This window comes from Corapipo altera, unplaced genomic scaffold, assembly GCF_003945725.1.
Source record: "Corapipo altera isolate COAL_440 unplaced genomic scaffold, ASM394572v1 59, whole genome shotgun sequence".
In the NCBI taxonomy this organism is placed as follows: Eukaryota; Metazoa; Chordata; class Aves; order Passeriformes; family Pipridae; genus Corapipo; species Corapipo altera.
Window position 1 is genome coordinate 5832727 of NW_020884917.1, and position 18564 is coordinate 5851290.

Genomic DNA, 18564 nt, shown 5'->3' on the forward strand with positions numbered 1-18564 from the left:
TTGGTCACCTGACAGATACTTCTCTGTTCACTTCAACACTTTGAGCCCTGCCCTTCAGCCAGTTCTTCACCCAGTGCACTGTGTTCCAGCTCATCCTACAGCTGGACAACTCGTCCAGATGGATACCATGGGACAGTATCAAAAATCTTAATAAAATCCAGAAAAACTGCACCCACCACCTTCCCTTCATCCACCATACAGGTGACCTTATTGCCCAAGAATACTAAATCATTTAAACAGGACTTTCCCTTTGTGAATCCGTGTTGACTGTGCCTGATGGTTTGTTCTTTAAATATCTTTCATGAGCAGACAATATGATCTTCTCTGAAATTTTTATAACAGATCTATAGTTTTGAGATCTTCCTTCAAGCTCTTCTTGTAAATTAGAATAGTGTTGGCTATCTACCAGTCAGCGAGGACCTCCCCAGGCTCCCAAGACCCTTTGTAGATGATTGAAAGGGGTCCTCCTGTGACATCTGCTAGCTCCTTCACTATTCTGGGATGAATCTCATCAAGCCCAGTGGACTTGACATTAGGAAACATTTCTTTACTAAGAGAGTGGTCAAACCCTGGAAGCAGTCTTCCTGGAGAGGTCCCCCCCCATACCAGTCAGTGCTGAAGAGCCATTTGGACAATGCCCTTAATACCATGCTTTAATTTTTGGTCATCCCTGAATGGAGCAGGCAGCTGGACTAGATAGTCATAGATTCATTCCAGCTGAACTTGTCTAGTCTAGTATAAGCATTCAGCTGATACATCTGTCCCCTTATGATTTCACTGTCCAGAAATGGAAAATCACTGATCCTGCAGTTGGAACTCAGAAGAGCAGACAACCCAAGTGATATAAGAGATGGTTAATAAAAAATAGGAGCTAGAAACAGGATGAAAAGTGAGAACAATGTGGTAGCAACTGCAGAGAAACTGCAGAGACAGGTGCCAATTCTGGGAAAAACACATGGGAGGAGACTTGGGAGAGAGTAGAGCAATAAAATTGTGTTTCTGCTGTAGAGATCTCCCATGGAGGCCTGACCCTGAACTGTCACAAATCTGAGAAGTGAGAGGTGAGTGAACGAGAGGGGTCCTATGGAGGAGAGCCCTTAGGAGTCTTTGTCCCAAGGAAGCTATTCCCAGTTTCAAAATTCAAAAATGGTTGTCTAAAAGGACAACTATTTTTAATTGATTATGACATGCTCAAAGCACACTTAATAGGATGCGAATCATCGGGACAGCTGCTTTGGTGGCAGAAAACACAGAGAAACCATTTTGATCCTATTTCACAGAATGTGTTGTCTGTCATTTACATGGCAGGATCACAGCTACCCAGGCTGCTTTCTTGGGATATCTTTGGGCTTTAATTACCCTGTCAATTAGAGTTAGAGGTATTAATGTGGCAGTGAAATGATAAAGATTGTTCATGGTTTCTGTTCTCTACTTGTTTGTGTTCATCAGTCTTGAAAGAAGAGGACTTTACACATTGTCTTGACATGGTTGCTAATAAGCCTATAATGAGAGATTCACTGCATCAAATAAATTAGGCGCCAGTAGCCATGAAGTGAACAAGCTGAGATAACAGCACAATGCAGTCCAGTAATAAAGAGATGGAGAGTGTAGTCTCCTGGCTAGGGCAGAACACTCTGTTATTTTTAAAGGATGGATGGATTTAGACAGTGAACGGGTAAAAGCATTTGAGAAGAGGGAAGTGATGACAAAAACCAACCACGTCTGAAGAAAATGTAGCAGGATGAAAGTGTATTGTATCAACATATGCTCTATGAAGCTATAGAAAGCATTTAAAACTGAGCATTGAGTAAATGGAAGTAATTTTCAACAGAATCCTGAACTAGGGTAAATCAGAAAATCATCCTTAATGTATATGAAGCTATGTGGACTTACTTCTCCTGAGACTACAAAGAAGCAGACTAAGTCCCATATTCATGTGTAAAGCATTTTGGATCAACATTTTTAGTTTCAAATGATCTGGATTAAGTTGGACAGAGTGTAAAAAAGAGAACTATTATTAATATTGTATGCCACAGGCTATATCAGCATATCAAATGTGCATGGTTTTGTGCAGACCTGTCCTTGCTTAGTGCTTTCAGCATCTTTAGTGGAGCAAATGCCTATGGTGTCCCTGGACGCTTAAACTACATTAGTTTTCAAGGTAAAGTAAAGCATGCCTAAAGTCCATACATTTCTAGATTATTTATTTGTGTGACTGGTAGAAGTCGTATCATGCTGTGATTTTAATGAGTTCTATCTTCACATGTTCTTACTCCTGGAAGACCTTTATGGCCTTGCTCTGTAAACTTATTCCCTTAAGCTGCTTTATACACAAAATAGAACTATTTCTGAGAAATGGGGTTCTAAGATCTCAATAGATGTATTCGGGTGGAGACAAAAAAGTATAAGCAGTTGATACTGCTAGCCACATCAATAAAAAAATTGAAAGAATCCTAAAATTCAGAGTAGTTCTCATTTTTATTTTGCTTTCAGTTTATAGACTATGATTTTTCAGATTAGGCAGAAAATACACTACTCTTATTTTCAATCAGTTTCTTGTGCCAATTTTAATGCACAGTGCTTCAGTACTTGACATGAAAACACTGAAAGGAGAATGATAAGAACTCACACCATAGAATTACCATTACATATAATCATTAGGTTTTATAAGAATATAAAATATATGTGATATAACAATATCACATAGTCATTCTCTTTCCAAACATTTAGAACCTAAACTACCTGTCAGTAGTCCCTTTAAAAATTACGGTTTTTCCAGTGGCCCTTAATATCAGCACAAGTTTCCTCACAGGTCAAGGATAGCAGATCACTTTAAAAGCATAGATTCTCTTCACTAGCATTATGACCCCTCTCCGTTTATTTCAGGAAAACCTTCCTGATTGTTAAAGATGCCATGGTAAAAGTATTATAAGCCTTTAAAGACTAGATTTTACACACTTGCCGTTAAAACTTTGCAAAATTATTTATTGAAATTCCTTGCAGGTTGTTTCTTGGATGTCTTTTCCCATTCTCTTTCCACCCCTCACATTAAAAATATCTAGCATAACAGCTTCCCTAAGTTCTCGTTGAGTTCTTTGGAGAGCTGAAAAGAGAGGCCACAAGTTTCAGCCTCCAGGAATCTCTGTGGATGAATTCAAGAGCTCTGCTCTCAGGCTTCACAGAACCATCTCCTGTGCCACACTTTTGCATAGTGAGGCTGCCATCTCACTCATTTGCAGGTCTGTTCCCTTAGCAGTATGACATGCTAAGGAAGTCAGAGCCCTGCTCTTCACCAGCACCTACCCTCCCTCAGCTCCTCCCTGTTAAACTCATATGGCCCAAGCATCACGAAGCCTGATTGAATAACAAAAAAGGAGGGATTTACCTTTGTATCCTTCTGTTTCCTGCAGTGGATCACAGCAAATGATGGTCAGTGTGTTTAGAATAACATCCGGAAAAATCCACTACCATCATTAAAAGCATTGTATACTGCTCTTTTATTGATCTGCTTGGAAATTCTTATTCTCTGTTTCATACATTGTAGAAGAAGTGAGAAGCACCTGGAAAGAATCTAGAAATTCAGAATTCATTAGAGTTCATCACTACCAGCCTCTGAGTCATCCGTGTGCTAGCCTTTGGGCTACTGCGTTTCTCTGCATCTAGCCACATCAAACTATCAGTGATCAGTGTCATTAGCCTGTTTCACAATAATCAGTAAGAAAACATAGAGCCACTAAATTTTCTGATGGATAACAGGTTGATGGGAGCCGGGAGACTGTGATGGGAGACCCCTGTTTTCCCTCACGGTCTCCTGCCTCCAGCCAAGCTCACCTTGTCAGAGCATAAGAACTTTTCCTTTTGAGACAGCACTTCATGAAGGTGATGCATGACAGGGTGACATTAAAGGTGTGACCCATCTGTTTAAGAGTACAGATCCTTTTACCCAGTACAGTCACTCTTTCAACTACCTCCCCAAGGTATTCCACTTTGTGAAGGAAACTGTCTCTCTTTACCTTTATGTAAGATAAATGATCTCTCTACTCCTTAAAATTACTTTTTTTCTGGGACTCACAAATCTTTGCTATCACATACATAGCAATTCTGCTATGCTCCAAGTTGGGGTCTTTTTTAACATATTGGAAAAGATGGGGATAGCAGCAAGAAGAAGAGTGTCATGGTCCTCTCCTTTCATCTCGCTAAAATGGAAAAACCTTCCTGTGAGGATCATCCCTGCTCTTGAGAGGGGACAGAGATAGCACAGTCCACAACTCTGGTGGTCAGCACAGAAAGAGGCCTGGATGCCAAAGCAAGTGTACAGCATGTCTGTTTGATCTAGCCTATATTTTGAATCTAGATACTTCCCTGGCAGTGGAATGTCACTCTTATGTAATTTTCTGTCTATTCCCAAAGCTTCACCCACCCACCTGCATGTGTCATTATCTCTGTTTTGCCCCAATCCAATAAGCACCTGTTATCAAGACATCAAAGAAAACAATAGCAACTGAATAATGTTAGCATTTGATGCTACAGAAATAAAATTGAATATCTGAAACAGAATAAAGCCACAATATAAATGTCTTCAGAGTCAGAAAAAAAAGAATGTTATGGCTTTAACCTGTTTACATGCAAGTATTTTCTCTAGTGGAATAATCAAGGTTTCAAAGATCTTGTCCTATATAATATCAAATCCTATTACTATTCAGCAAGGGAAAAATTATTCCCTTAAAATCAAGGTGCTCTTTAAGACTTTCCAGCAGAAAAAAGCTTGTATTGTGTGCACAAGCATACACAGAAGGCATCTCAAAGGGAAATGTTAGCCTCAAATTAATTTCTGTCAGATTTGATTGAAAAACTCACACATATCTGTCCATTGGAGGTTTGTGACCTGACTCTGCCTGACTGGGATTTGGTAATCAAATAGAGACTCCTACAATAACGTGTATCAGTTTTGCTGTAGTTAAGAATTATAGCTGTAAAATGTGCATCATAGCAGCAGAATTAGAACAAGGAGAATTTTTGTGTGCAGTTTCATTTGCTTATTAACGAAAAAAGTGCCCAAAATTAGAAAAAAATAAAAAATACAAATAAAAATAATTTTTAAATTATGCTAATATTATTGCACCATGCATGAACCAGATTGTACACTTGAATGGATTTTTCCTTAATTTCTTGTGTGCTTTCAGTTGCTGTCCACTATTGCAGCTACTGCCTAAAATAGGCAAGACCTCAAACCTTTCTCATGTGGCAAGATCTGTGCATTAATTCTTCACTCAAGTTCTCAAAGAACTGCTCAACTTTCTCTTATTTTCTCTCAAATTCTTACTTTCAGAAGTTTGACATCTAAAAAAGAAATAGTAAAAAAATGAGATAAATCCCGTGACAAAAGGTTTCCTTTTTCAACCACATCTAATAAAAATGAGGTACCTAAATGTAAAGGCAGCAGTTACAGATGTGTAACTACATTGCCACATGGCTGACATTACACTGGATCAAGTTAGACCCCTGGTTGTGGTGGAAGCCTCGTGCAGAACTGCAGAAGCACAGTACTAGGTACGTAGACACAATAAACCCATACAGAATGTATGTCTGCTATCAGTCATTGAAAACAAGGATCTCAGATTTTAACATCATTTTGATCAGGACTGTACACCATTTTGAACTTTGGCCTCATTATATCACTTCATTATGAGACTCAGCTTCTGAGACTGAAGTTCAGATCCAGATTGCTCATTATTTAAACAGTGGAAAAAAGGAAAGACATTCAGCCAAATTAAACCGAGGCAGCTGTGAGAATTTATTGGATCTATCTCCAGAAATTTTATTTAGTTTATAACATATCTCATTTAAAGTTTCTTTAGAGGATCTTTAAATGAAGGAATTTTGGAAGGCAAGGCAAGTGGGGAATAGGAAACTGAGGGGAGGGAGAAGGAAAAATTAAAGAGAAACTTTTGGAAGAATGGTATGTAAAAAGCAGGAAGGCAAAGAAATACAAGATGGACAATTGAATAATTGAAGGAATGGTAGTTGGACAGGAAGAAAAGGGGCAACAGCAGTCATTGGCAATATAATATGAAAGATTGGAGGCTGAGAGAGAAGTTCAGAGCTAATAGATGATTATCTTAAGAAGATCACTTGGTTTCTTTCTGAGTTTCTGTGTAGAGAGTAATGAGTCTACCAGGTCTTACATCTGTGTAGGTCCAGTTTGGACAAGAGGACCAGCAAGGAATGAAAAGACCTGCGTCTTGGAAACTTGATGGTAGATATTTGGGACAGAAATTGAGCTAATTTCCCTATATTATTTCCTCCAAATAATATTCCAAGCTTTTGAGGTCTGATGAGGAGAAAACACATTTGTTTACACTTTAGTGACCCTGACTAGTATAACAGTAACATCACCTCCCTGCTATGTCTGCCTCCACAATGTAGATCTCCATAAAAATGGCATGTTAAAACCCAGCAGAATGAACTGTTTCTTTCCGCCATTTTTTTTATATGATTTTTTAAAGCCAAAAAAAAGAGGGGAATGAGAGGAAGAACACCATCATAAGTTCACTTGTACACTGTATGAAAACAGAAAAAAATTGCAAGGATTGTGGCACCAGCACCGCAGCCAGACATTCAAGTCTTTAACTGCTTGGGATTTGCTGAAAATTTTCGGTTTCTTCCCTATTGCCTCAGTTCATGTGTATTCTTTCAGGCATTTTGATTTCTCTAACATTTTCCATTGTACATTCCTCTTTTATCTTCTTTATCTACCAGCTAGATAACAGAGTATTTTTAACAGGCATCTCCATTAGGGTATTGACTAAGTGGCTCCCAAGTCCTCTGTCACAAGTCACTGAGACGAGTAGCTATTGATGTTTTCTACTACCTTGGTAGCTGACACTATTTCCAACTATTTTTGGAAGATGAGGAAAAGAGGGAGTATAAAAATAACAGAATCTATCTGCAAGAAATTGCAACCCCTTTCCAGTCCCCAAAAAATACTGTGGTGCACAAATACAGTTTTCTGGCTAGCATACCTTTACAACTGATCACGTTCTTTACAAGGGATTGAAGTTGCAATGCCTGTGCCTTTGGGATGATTGATTTTTGAGGAATTATGTTCGATACAACTGAGTACCAATAAACATTAATGCTTTCTTGAAGTAAGGGACTCTTAAGGACCAGATTCCAGAGGTATGAGCTAAAGCAGGAATTAGACCAGTCAAAACTGAGAAGGCAAGACCAAAACCATGCATAATGGTGACAACTTGAACAAAGAGTAGTGGGTAACTGTTCATTACAAGAACAGCATACCACAGCAAGTGGTATGATCAAGTAACTAGTACAAATACTAAGTGCTACTTTTAAAAAGAGCATGTATTTAAATTATGGAAGTTGCTACCACAGAATTTTATAGAAGTCAGAGATATAAGATAAGGGGTATGGAACACAGTGTGTGGTTGCAAAGCCTAAACAAGTTCTTCATTGTAGGAAGTTAGGGGGATCATTTTACATTTACCTTTTTTTATTTTACTTTGCTAAACAACCAGGAGTAACCACTGCTGAAAACACATCTCATGTGAAGTATATTCTTAAGGAAGGCTGAATGGCCCACAGACAAATGTGATTGCGAAGTCTTGCAATCATTGCTTTCCCTTCAAAATTCCAGTTCCCAGGATTCTCATTTGCATGAGAAATCTCAGATTTCATCTAAAAACTTAAACTTTTAATACTGGTATGTGAAGAGAAAACTTGAAAATATGACTTTACTGTTCTATATGGCCTGAAAAAATGCGAGAAAAATAATCATATGTACACATCATTTCTTTAATTTAAGCCAGTCTTATAGTCCTGGCTCATGATTTCAGAACACCTTGGGGACTTGCAGTTTTGTTCATGCTTCAGACTTACCAGTACAGTAAGTATATTCTGTTAGGCAGAACGTCCTCAGAAAAAAATATAAAACATATTTCTAATGACTGATTATATAAAATATTGCATCACATCTTTCAGATCTTCAGGTAAGTGCTGTCCAATTCACTGAGTGCTTGCAACTTCTATGAAAGTCTGCTCTAGGATACGTTCATGAAGAGCCTTATGTATAACCATCCTCACTACTACTGTGTAACTTGAATACCAACAATCTTATAATAGGCCAAGAAACACATAGGTATTCAGGGTTTGAATAGCAGCACAGAACTGTTCATTTAGAACTTGTAATGATCTGGTGGACTCACAAGCTGGCTGAGGGGCAGAGAAACGAATTCAGTCCTTGTTTCTGTAACAGGTTCTGTAACCTGTGTTGACAGCACTGCTAATATTAGTCATCTGAAAGACGGGCTGCTAATAACTGATTTTCAAACACTTCAGCTTTGTAAGTCTCCTGAGGTAGAAATGAACTTCTCTGGTTAAGAAAAATGCCGAAGGGGGGGTGACCTGTGCTTTTTTTTTTGTTTGTGTAATTTATTGCTTTGGAAGACACAGAAGACAGCATTGGCATCACTTAAGCAACAACAAGCTGTGGCCCACCTTCTAACTATTTTACAGGACATTTAAAATAAAATATCCCAACATTTGATATTGTACTAAATAAAGAAAGAGACTGCACAGATGATCTTGTCTAATGTTTCTGTTCCAGTACTGTCAGCATTGAAGGGTTAAATAAATCGCAGCTATGCAGTCTGGTTACTGTTCAAGACACTTGAAGTGAAAGGTGGGATTTGTGATCACAGTCAGTGTTGAACCAGTTAAAAGTCTAATCATGCCAGTTGCTAGTCAAAGATTTTGCTCATACAAAAGCACAACAGAGCAAGGACAGTAAAATAATATGTTCCTTCAATTTATATTGCTGCCTTTTTTGCAGTATTTAAGCATTAGAAAAAAGTCAGATAAAGTAACAATTCAAAACCCAAAAGCAGTAAGGAAATTAAAATTACAAAAACCTTAGAGTGAAAACATCAGAAATTTTGTTTTTTAATTATTACCAGCATTAGTGAAATATATTGACTTTCAATTACAAGATTTTAACTTTTCCGAGTGTAAAATCTATTTTAATGCATTTGTTTATTGTACATTTTTTTAGGTTTAAGTGATTATTTTTTCTCAATCTATAAGTAACAAGTTTCTATGCTTGTAAGATAAAGTAATTATTTTTACCAAGTAAAGAGGTAAATGGCAGAAGAAAAATTTAAATAACCTCTTTCTACAGGCAGAACAACTGTCTCATATAATTGCTTCTTATCGCTGTAGCAGCTTAACAGCAAGATTCAGATTTATTTTAGTTTTTTACACATTCTATAATCTGGTTAGAAGTTGCAGAAAACACTATTATCAGCACTGCTCCAGTTCTGCATTTAGTACTGAGCATTCCAAGGGAAAAAAAAATTATAGAATGGATGTCTGAAGTCAAACTGCAAATAGTTAAAAAAGTTTCTATTGCCACTTCAGAAAATGAATCATGATCTTTTCTGTCCTGTGAACAATACCCATGTTTTAATTCCAAAAGTGTCTTAGTTTTAATGACTACCAAGGTTGCATCCATAATATAATAGTGAATTTCATTTAATCACTTTTCATTTAAGGATCAGAATTTTTGCTTTTCTGTTTTTCCTTCTTTGCTTATTTATCATATACAAACCACAGTGTCATAATTGACATTCCTGCAATAAAGTTGTGTTTAGAGATACAGAGGCTTAAGACCTTCTGTTGTTTCAAACATGACCTTAAATTCTCAGAGCAATGCAAGTCCAGAGATTGAACCATTTAGGTTGGAAAAGACCTTAAAGATCATTGAGTCCAACTGTTAACCTCTCACTGACAAGTCCATCACAAAGGCATGTCTCTGAGCCAAAGTGTCATATTTTTTAAATATCTCCAGGGATGGTGAGTAGCCTGTTCCAATGCTTGAATCTTGTACCTGGTATCAGGCTCCTAAAGTTAATATTTCAGCATTTTTTCATGGATTTTGAGTATATCACCATCTAGACAGATATAGCCTAAAGCTGAAGTCAGTAGAAGTTCAACATCCCATAGTAGTTCAGATCAATGGGCCCAGCTGGCCACCCAGCTCACCAGTGTAATCTTTTCCGTCATATGTGGTTTCCTTATTCCTATGTTTCATGAAGCTTGCTGAGAAATTATCAGGCAAAGAATATGGATCTCCTGCTCTTTTGAAAAGAAGAGAAAGCATTTCTCTGGCTTACAGGAACAGTACTTCCCCACAGTTCTTCTGCTTCCTGAGCAGTGTGGTAAGGGCTTGTGTTCCAGCAAAGCATACTTTATTCAACATACAATGCCATCATCTCACCTGCTGACAAAAGCAGCAGAGCTGGCTTGATGTAGGGCACAACAGATGGAGCACAGACTGCTGCCTACAGTTGCCAGGACTGTGCTCTGTTTTTGTTGTGACTGAACAGCAAAATAGAGTCCTCGGTTTAAAAATCTATCTATAAATTGCTGAGATCTATGGGTAGATTTCTGTAGAAATGCCTCTAAATTAATAATGGTGTTATTTTAGTTCAATTGCCATTAGCTACTATCTGTTTTCATAATTCACCTGCATTGCAATATTACTCTAGTGAGACTGTGCTAGTCAGTATTGCTGCAGAGCTGTTCCTTCTTTCTGATGTAAAATATCAAGACCAAAGTGATCCGGCATCAGAAAAGTTTTTAATATAAATTAACAAATGAGGCATCCATTCTAAAAGTGTCTTTCTATGCACTTCTATGCATGGAAGCTTAAATTGCATTTTGCAATGGTGGACTAAAGAATGCAATTCTAAAATTTAATTCTCAAAATCTACCTCATCCCATTGCATTGGGGATTTTTTGAGCGGAAGAAGAGCAGAAAGGAGTGACACAAAGGTAGAAAATTAATTATAATTTAATTGTTTTCAGGGTTGTTTTACTTAGGTTAAAAATCTAATGAGGTAAAACGTTAGTCAGAGTGAAACTTCATAGGAATTATTTCTATTGACTTCAATGGACTTTAGATCAGACCCAAAAGAAAGACCCATCTTGCCAGTCTTACTTGACTAACAAGTAGAAAAATAGTACTACAGCATGATATAGAAATTGGGCAGAGATTCCAGTCCTTGATCAGCAAAGCACATACCCTTCCAGACTTTTGCATCACCAGGATGTGCTCCAGAATATACATTTGTTGTATGTTACTCTGGAGCATAGTCTGTGCTGCATTTATCAGACCTGACTTAGAAGCTGGTGGAGGGAAGGGGTCTGAAATGTCAAAAGCTTGAGAAGGAGGCAGACTGAGTGCTCCAGACAGCCAGGAGATGGAGGAGTTTTCTGCCTTCATCTCTGAGTCAGACAGATAAACACTTTGGGAAGCTCTATTAAACTGTGGATTTGCCTACATATTCTGTGGATGTTTAAACCAGAACATAATTACTAAAAAATATTTGGCTATAGCACAAATATTTTCTTGGGCTAGTGAGCTCCCCTATACCCTCTCCTCAACTGCCTTTGCATATACAATTTTCTTCTGGGGAAAAAAGAATATTGATATAGAGATTTTTGAAATAGTTACTCCATAACATCTGTTTCAGAAAACATCTAAGTTTAGAAAAGCCACAAGTATATCTCCCTATGAGGCCCAACTCAGTGAGGTGGCAATGTATCTTGAAAGCTCAGCGTGTCGGAAGGAGATTCTTCATATGCATCTGCATTGCTCAGTCTCTGGTTAATGTACCACCAAGACACAGAAATAGCCTATAATTCCTGAGAAACTGAAACAACAGAACCTTCCTGTGGCCCTATATTGATGCTTCAAAGGGAAAAGCTGCAGGTGGATGTTCACTCATTGCAGATTCTGATTCTCCAGCATGTGTCTGTATCAGTTATCCTATAGACTTCTGTCATCTAGAGATTTCCTGCTATGGAACTTGACCTTGAAGACACTTTTTGCATTGTTTGCTTGGAAGAAAGGTCTTAGAAGAAAATAGGTGCTAATCTCAGTAAGCTTGTATCTTAGATATTAGTTCACTGGCAGACATGATTTTGTGCTTTTGTATAAAACTTTGAAAGGATCATACTGGTGTTTATGATGCAATGTTGTGATCAGTTTGATACTAGAAATAGCAGTAAGAAGGATGAAGCAGAAAAACAGGAAAAAAGTAATCTTTAAGTTATCTGTTAATCATCATGACCATGGCTGTAACGGAACCTGTGCCCACCTATCTAACATAAGCATGTGTGTTCAGCAGATGCAGTACAAGTGGAAGGGTGTGTACCGTCTAATTAAAAAACAGGGCTTGTTAGGGTAGTGCTGTACAGTGCCCTGTGAGCCTTAACCTTCCTAATGCTAAGGGCCTTCCACTTGCATTTCCTGAAGCATGTGTGTTGCAGAGAAGCGAATCTGGCATGTGACATGAAAGGCATGATAAGAAGAATTCTAGAATTATTACTGGTTTTGTAAAGTTTAGGAGGATAAGGTTCACTAAGATAGCTGTTGATACCTATATGAAATGCCTTGTCATCCATTTACTAGCCTGGAAGAATGCATTCTACTACAGATTTAATTATATATTTATAAAACAAGATCTGTCATTACCAGTTTTCCTTTGCTGAATCCCATGACGTGTTCAACACACCATGAAGAATGATACTGTACATTTAGCTAATGAAGTTATTCTGCCCCTGACATTAACACTAGAGATACTTCCTTCCTCCCTGATGGTTTATTCAAGCTCTAAAAAATTAAGTAACCTTAAGGATCTGTAGAGAGAAAAATTAATCCACTGAGCATGTTGTTCTCTTTTCTTCTGATGCAACATCGGTTGAAATTGATGAGAATGTAGTACTTTTAACAGCACCGGATCATGTTCTCGAACGTAAGAAAAAGCGCCAAAATTTTAAATACAAATAATTCTGAAACAAGAATTTGAAATAGAGAGGGTTAGCTCATAGTCTGAACAGCCTCAACTTGTACAAGAGTTTAGATATAAAGTTGGAATGTCACATTCTTCACTGCTGTGTCAGCCACTTCCCCCTGTCAACTCAGACTTCACAAAAAGAGTATCCTTATATCATTTATGTGAATATTTTAAAGTAAGATTATTCATTTTGGAAAAGTCCCCAAATCAATAAAATAAATTTAAAAAAATTAAACAGGAGAAAAATAACAGATATATTAGAAAAAAACATCTAGGATCAAGTCCAGTCGCATGATTTATCATGTTACTATATCATATATTACCACTGATTTATTCATCTTCATTGTACTACAATCAGTTTTCTGGGTTCATCTTGATTAGTAATTATAAGTGGGTTCAGTACAGTTAAGGACATGATCTTATTTTAAAATGTTTATGAGTGAGATGGAGACTGGGCTTCTGTCTGCTTTTAGATGAGTGTTATAGGCTCAATTAAAATTGTGCACCCAAACTCATGTAGGACAGAGTGCACCTTGTAAGAGGATTGAGAGGCAAAGTTCACAGAGAACTTTGATAATATGGGAGCAGGATGAGGGAACACTGAAATTTTACAACCATACTGGAATTGAGCCTAATAATCAGGCAACAGTTGTCCAAGTTTCTCCAGATAAGATCAGTGATAGACACAGAAAAGAAAGTGATCATGATTTGCCGTTTATTATAAAATCTTGCTTTCAGCTTGGTAATCAAGAGAGATTTTATTGTACGCTTTTTCAATAGCATCAGCAGTTTCAAGCACAGTGTTCATCACCCTGTTCTGGCCAGAGTTCAAGAAATAATAAAACATCTAAGGCTCTATTTTGATGTACGGTCTACATCTGGTTAGAAGGTATACATTCAGACCCATTGACTAGTATTAGATCTGGGCTCCAAAAGAAATAGCATTCAGCTAATTCCAACAGTTCTCTAACAGTCAAAGTCCTGATGGAAGCAAAACGGAGTTTTGGACTTCTGAGAATTTAACAATACAGCAGAAGAAAAAGGCTTCTGGAGAATGACTAGCTGGGATAAGGGTTTATATAAATCACTTTTAAAATTATTTGCATATTATCTATTCTAAAAATGGGGGCGAAAAAGGAAATGGAAGACTTAAATTACTTTTACATCACATGAAGTTTAATAAAAATAAATTTAAAAGTTTCCAGTAATCACCAGGCTTCTGAAGTGGTCAAGAAAGATACATAAATGAACCTATGATATCAATACCATTTAACAGGTACCTGAGCTGAAGCATGAAGAAGCCAAGTGGCATATACAAGATGCAGGGAATATATGGCATAGCAAGAAGACAACATGCATTTTCTGGATCTTTGACTTTAACCAGAGTTCGGATGTTTCTGCTTTGCCAACAGCTAATTCCTTCTACTCCCAATTATATATATACACACACATACATCCTAAGAACGTGATACATCACAGAAAAATGTACTGAAGACAAGTAATGCCCTATCACGGCTAATAACCTTTGAAAGCTTTAATGTGAACAATAGAATGTGCCTGTTCTGCAGACTTTTCATTAAAGTACATAGACCAATCATGAAGAAAAAAAATATATTTGAGGAAGCAATAACACAGAGGTTAAAAAAATATTGATTAGGAAAAATGTTTTCTTCATAGAGATAATATCTCTCTTCTAGAAAAAAGAAGCTGCTTAGTCTCCATTAAAAAAAAAAGAAAACAAAGTATGTTCTTACAGCACACATTTCATTTGCTATGAGCTTTGTTGAATAATGAGCAAAACTGCCATTTGTCCTACAACCTTCTCTCACCTTACCTATCACACTGAAAGATTTAAAATTTTTTTAAAAGTCTGTGTCATTTCATTTATTACATTGAAAAAAATGAAACACCAACTTTTAAATACTTTTGCCCTTTTTTTTTTTAATGTAACTATCTGCCCTTTGGTTCCTAATACCTTCTTAGAGGATACAACCCAGTAAATTTAGTATGGATTCCCACAGACTGTATTTACTTCTAATGAGATATAGTATCTCCTGATCTTTTTCATCTACCTTCAGAAAAGAAAGATTAAAAAAAAAAAGAGCTTGTTTCTGTCAGAGTTCGTTCTTTGGTGTCAGGAAAACATGTTGGGGTTTTTACTTCTCCGTCTTCTAAGTTTTCACCTTGATCTTGTAAAATATTACAAACAATCCAAATGCATATATTGCACTCCTGTTTTCTAAATTCAAACTGAATACTCAAAGATAATGATCATGATGACTTGAGAATATATTCTTCCATCTTTGAGAAATGCATTGGGTGGTACATTTCCAAATTTTGGGAGACTAGTGGGTGACTTGCAGGAAAAGGCAAATGCAAATTAAGGTAGCTGAATCAAGGGATTTATGAGGTCTTCAAAGGGCTTTGGATTGAGCCTCAAGTTTTTAGGACTTTTCATCACTAGATATCAAAATACTTCACAACAATCAGTACTATTCATTATTTCTGTTTCATTGATGGGGAAAATGAGGTATAAACAGTGAGACAATTCTCTTCCTATCATTTAGTGACTCTGTGGCAGGCGCTAAAAGTCACTAGTTGCTGTAGTAGTCACTACATATATATACAAAATACATATGTAATATCTAATTATATAACAGTCACTAGTGAGAGGATAGCAGTCAGCTTCCATGACTTTCCCTTTCTGCAATTTCAATAAAATTTTCTCACAGAGGATGCCTTAGGAAATAATAGTTAAGCTTATTACTCTAGTAATTTTGTTCCCCTTATGATTAAATTGTGAACTAACAGGTTATGTATCGCTTGACAGAGGAGATCTGTATATTGATCCTTCAGAACTAATGCTAGATGTACTAGTGAACCTCCAAAATCCCAGTGTGCTGTACCTGCCACCACCAACTCTCATCATGGCAGTTCACTTGCAACTTTTTCTATAATCCTTTGATCATCCCTATCTCTTATTAATCTCAGCTACTTCAAGGGTTAGACAATTCAAATGAGATCCTGTGTTGATTTAGAAGTCTGGGTTTTTTTCTGACAGAATTGTATCTTCTCATCTATGTTCAAAAATAAGTAGTATGCTGTCATCACCACCATAATATAAATGACTAATTTTAATAAGTTTTTAAAATAAATTTAATAATTTAATAAATAAGTTTTTAAAATACATTTAATAAGGAACCAGATCCTTATAAAGTAAATAACAAGAATTTCAAGTGCCCCTGTCCTGCTTCTTCTGAATCATATGATCTGGTTTAAGTGTTGCGACTGGATTGTCTGCATGATATTTAACAGTTAAAGGGAAAGCCTGACACTGTCACAGAGGAGCGTTCTTAATAGCTGCTGCTTAACACATACCACGGGAAAAAAAGCTTGTGAGTGCCCATTGGATGAGCAACAGCAGTTAATTAATAAATACTATTCTCAAGTGACTTACAAAAAATGAAGTAACCAAAACCAGCCATGCTAATTTGTAGTCTGCTTTCAAGCAAGACAATAAAATCAGTATTTGCTTAATGGAAAAAGGCTATACTTGAGGCAGGCCATCAAAGGTGGAAGGGCTGTCCTCTAGGAAAAACGTAAGGCTGGGAATCCAAAACCAGATATTTTCTTTTTAAATTGCTTAAGTTGCCTCACTTTCTTTACTTGCAAACTGGGAAGTTGCTCCTCATGCGTGCTGCATGAAGAAAAACAGAGAACAGTTTTCAAGCACTGTGGGTATTTCCCGTCTTGTCAGTGAACACTGTGGAGAAGTTTTGCTGGTGACCTGTCACTATCACTGCTGGCAGCAATTCAGCCACAGATAAAATTAAGGCTGCTTCTTAGCACTGTACTAAAAATCTACTTAAATGAAGTGGGAAGGTGAGGAATGGCATTCTGCTGCTGCTATGCACACTTAGCCTGTGATGGGTAGGGCCCTTTGATATTCAACCCAACAGATCATAAAAGTGTCATTATCCACAAAATACCTTCTTGGGGGCTAAAAAATGAGAAGAATGAAAAAAATGTATTTCAAATTCAAAAAATGGCTTTTTGGGAGGATATTGTCCTATTATTGCCATGTGGCAGCTATATTTATCTACATCCACTGTTGAGAGTGATCATCTTGTTAACATTTTTATACTATAACCACATGCTATAGGAATGCTGTGTAGGAACATTTTATTAAAAGCTGTGTGGCCTACTTTCTATAAAACACTCATATCTTTTAAAACCTCTAGAGGTGAATCACTTCCTTAGTAGGGACCATTGACTTCGGCAGGACTGTTAAAGTTTCATTAGTTTTGTTTTCATGTCAGAGGTTGGTGGATTGTACAGCATTCTTTAAATCCACAGCCTTTGAATAACATAACTTCAACCATCTGATATTTGAATTTGCTGAAAGCTGCTAATAAATTACCAGAGCTAAGTATGCTACCCACACCAAAATAAAAGTCACTGAGAATGTATTTGACTAAAAAGATGTTCCTCTCCAAGGTGGAGGGAGGTAAGAGGAGACAGCTAAATAATCAGTATATTACCACTTACAAGCACTACCCTGCACCCCAGGAACCTGGATTTTGACTCCGATATTGCTTCATAATCAAGAATTGTTCCAAGGTGAACCATCAGACCCCAGCTACATAGAGTAGGGCCAGATCCTGAGGGGATGTAGGAGTATGGGAAGAGATGGCAAGGAAAACAAAGTTGTGCAAATAAGTGGGTTGATACACACCAACAAAGATGTAATCAAAGAAAGAACTGGTTTGAAGAGTTTTTCTAAGTTAGGTTATGATTAGATCATCAGAAAACAGAAGACAGTAAGAATTGTGTTTTAAGTAAATGGAGAGGTTGTCTCATAGGTACAGGAATTTGACATTAAAAGGCCCACAATATGCTGAGTTGGAAGGGGCCTACAAGGATCATCAAGTCCAATGCCGATGGCAATAAACTGATGGCCTGATCCTCAGTTACACTGAGGGTTGTTTTTTTGTTGTTTTTTTTTTAAGTTCCTTGTGAGCATAAAAAGGGTCTGAAATGTAAATCATTATTTGTGTGAATATCATACACAACTGGAAAGAAAGGGGAGCTCATTGAGACAATCAGAAGTTTATTCTGCTGTCCAGGATCTGTTATGCACCTCTGCTAAAGCAGAGCATGATCTTGGTAGGGTGGTAGGAGCAGTAAGAGGGGCTGTACAGGCTTGTGACACATTTAATTTAATGTTTTGGTCTACAGGATCTATACTCAAATTAAGATCATTGAGTTATGCTGTAATAACTGGGAATGAAAGCATCACCAGAAAATACAGGGACATTTTTTCTGTTGTAACCAGCTATGTGCCTCTAATTTCATTTGTTCATACCTATGGAATGATTCAGTTCTTGGTTTAACAGGGAATATGGAATATTTGGGTGAAATATTAACCCTTTTTGATAAACAGCAAAACCTTTATTCAATTTAGTGGAACAAGAATTTTATGTCACCACTGTCAAATGGCAGTATCAATAGCTATCTCCTTGGCAGGAATCTAATTGTGGCTTAATTCATTTTGCTGCTTGCTCCACCTTTTTCATGTTTTTAGTTATTTCCTTCTTCCCCTCTCTGGATCTCCTCTAAGCTGTATTACAAAACATATATACCAAGATGGCAAAGTTAAAAATGCACTTCAGAATGTTACCATTGTATA

At 37.1% G+C, this 18564-nt stretch overlaps 1 protein-coding gene across 4 annotated transcripts in view; it reads right to left on the reverse strand.

Annotated features, from left to right (window-relative positions):
* POU6F2 (POU class 6 homeobox 2) overlaps positions 1–18564 on the reverse strand; it is a 353312-nt gene that overhangs the window by 326525 nt on the left and 8223 nt on the right. Inside the window, exon 1 of one of the 4 annotated variants that reach the window (XM_027655873.1) lies at positions 10057–10187. The exons of 2 other annotated variants lie outside the window; for them this stretch is intronic. The gene's annotated coding sequence lies outside the window, so the exon portion shown is untranslated. Of the gene's footprint in view, positions 1–3385; positions 3411–10056; positions 10188–18564 lie in introns of those variants that run through there. One more of the 4 variants, XM_027655874.1, reaches the window with a different exon arrangement.